Source organism: Arachis ipaensis, chromosome B07 (genome assembly GCF_000816755.2).
Source record: "Arachis ipaensis cultivar K30076 chromosome B07, Araip1.1, whole genome shotgun sequence".
Taxonomy (NCBI): domain Eukaryota; kingdom Viridiplantae; phylum Streptophyta; class Magnoliopsida; order Fabales; family Fabaceae; genus Arachis; species Arachis ipaensis.
The window spans coordinates 112,912,365-112,915,145 of record NC_029791.2 but is presented as its reverse complement, the minus strand read 5'-3'; positions in this window follow the sequence as shown (position 1 = coordinate 112,915,145).

Sequence of the window (2,781 nt, the reverse complement as noted above, 5' to 3'; positions counted from 1 at the left end):
ATTGAAGAATTTGGAGTAGAGTGGAAAGAAAAACTGAATTAGGAATTGAATATCAAAGGTTTGAGGTAAGAAATTGAAATTGAAGTTGTGAATGAGGATTTGATGCGTCAATCACAATTAAGAATTAAATATTTAGGGTTTTAGGTAAGAAATTGAAATTAAAATTGGAATTCAAGTTTCAAATGAGAATTCGATTTGATGCGTCAATCATCTCTCCCTCGCTGTTTATTCGAATCAATTCGACCTTTAGATTTTAGCCTCCACTTTCACCGCATCATGATGAAAGGTGAGTTTGAGCTGCATCTAAAGGGAGCGACTCAAGAACTAATGGAATGTGAGGAGAGTGTTTCTCTACACATTTTCTTGTTGAGAGAAATCGCATAAATTGAATTAGTGATTGAATTGACTCTATCAGTCACATGTTTGTGTATTTATACATAAACTTGCTAAGGAGACTAACTAACTAACCATAAATAAAGTCAATGCTAACTAATTTTAACAAACTTAAAACAGTGCTAACCTATGATGCACGGATACTGACACGGACACGGGACACGACACGACACGGGACACGCTGACACGCAAATTTTAAAATCTTATATGACACGGGGACACGCATACATATAAAATATAAAGTATTTTTTAGATAAACCGTAATGATATTTTAATATTTTATTAATATTAAAATATAAATTAATTTTTTTAATTATTTTTAATATCTTATTTTAATTATATCAAGTATTGAAAATATGTTTTGTTTTAATAAATAATAATATATACTATATCTAAATTTATTTTAAGAATATATATTAAGAATAAGACCATGCTTCATATAATGGATCATTCACATCTGGTTTTTCAATTGAACCATCAATAAATTTTACCTTATTTTTTGATCTTAACGCTCTCCACATTATTTTTTCCAACTGTGGTAATTTGAAGATGTCAAGATCGTAGTGATTAGAGGGGATCTTGGACTTTCATCAGGATGCAGGTAGTACGAACTCAACAGATCTGTGAGAGGACTCATGTTCTTCCTTGCATGCTAAGATTGCATGATGTTGAATTGATTCATCATATTCGCAAAGGTGTGCATGTCCATGTTTGGAAGCTCGTTTATCTAATCTGGCGCTATATGTATCAATGAATCTTTTAGCGTTCAAGATTCATGACTTCTTCTCTAAACTCGTTGATCAGAAAACAATTATTAGCATCGGAAAAACAGGAATTTTGCTAAGCTCATTGTAATATCATTAATCTCTATCGTGTGAATGAAGAGAAGAGGAAAAATTGGACAAAAACGAAGAGAAATTGTATATTGAAGAATTTGGAGTAGAGTGGAAAGAAAAACTGAATTAGGAATTGAATATCAAAGGTTTGAGGTAAGAAATTGAAATTGAAGTTGTGAATGAGGATTTGATGCGTCAATCACAATTAAGAATTAAATATTTAGGGTTTTAGGTAAGAAATTGAAATTAAAATTGGAATTCAAGTTTCAAATGAGAATTCGATTTGATGCGTCAATCATCTCTCCCTCGCTGTTTATTCGAATCAATTCGACCTTTAGATTTTAGCCTCCACTTTCACCGCATCATGATGAAAGGTGAGTTTGAGCTGCATCTAAAGGGAGCGACTCAAGAACTAATGGAATGTGAGGAGAGTGTTTCTCTACACATTTTCTTGTTGAGAGAAATCGCATAAATTGAATTAGTGATTGAATTGACTCTATCAGTCACATGTTTGTGTATTTATACATAAACTTGCTAAGGAGACTAACTAACTAACCATAAATAAAGTCAATGCTAACTAATTTTAACAAACTTAAAACAGTGCTAACCTATGATGCACGGATACTGACACGGACACGGGACACGACACGACACGGGACACGCTGACACGCAAATTTTAAAATCTTATATGACACGGGGACACGCATACATATAAAATATAAAGTATTTTTTAGATAAACCGTAATGATATTTTAATATTTTATTAATATTAAAATATAAATTTTAATTTTTAATTATTTTTAATATCTTATTTTAATTATATCAAGTATTGAAAATATGTTTTGTTTTAATAAATAATAATATATACAAATTTATTTTTATATACTATATCTAAATTTATTTTAAGAATATATATTAAGAATAAGACCGGACACGCTGACACGTGATGGTATTTAGGTGTATCCAAGTGTGTCCGGAGAAGAATTTTTCATTTTGGAAAAGTCTAGGGGGCCAGCAACTTTGTTAAATTCTGGCCAGCATGTAACGAGCAAAGAAAAATGAGCCATTGAATGAAATCTCACACCAATCTCACACCATTAAAACCATCATTGATAGCTACAAATCACAAAAGTTGCTGGCCCCCTAACATTCTTCTTTTATTTTTTATTGAGACACGGTTTGGACACAGCAGACACGCATGTCGAATAAGTGTCGGTGAGTGTCATGTCTAAAATGTGTCCAATACGCAGATACGGCAACTCAGCAAAGTGTCCGTACTTCATAGGTGCTAACTAATCTAATTAAGCTTAAAGCTTGAGTTATCAAGTCACACAAAGATATCATCGAAAGAAAATATATAAACTTACCTAACATTTACATGTAATAAATTCGTCAAATTTCATATTTAACATACAAAGTCCAAAATAAAATTTGTTGATTTCTGATTTGTAACTTATTATAGGCTATTTACGAGTATTAAATTTGTCTTGTTATAAAATTCAACTTGACTTGAACTGTGTTAAAAGACCTAACAATTTTAAAAATAAAAATA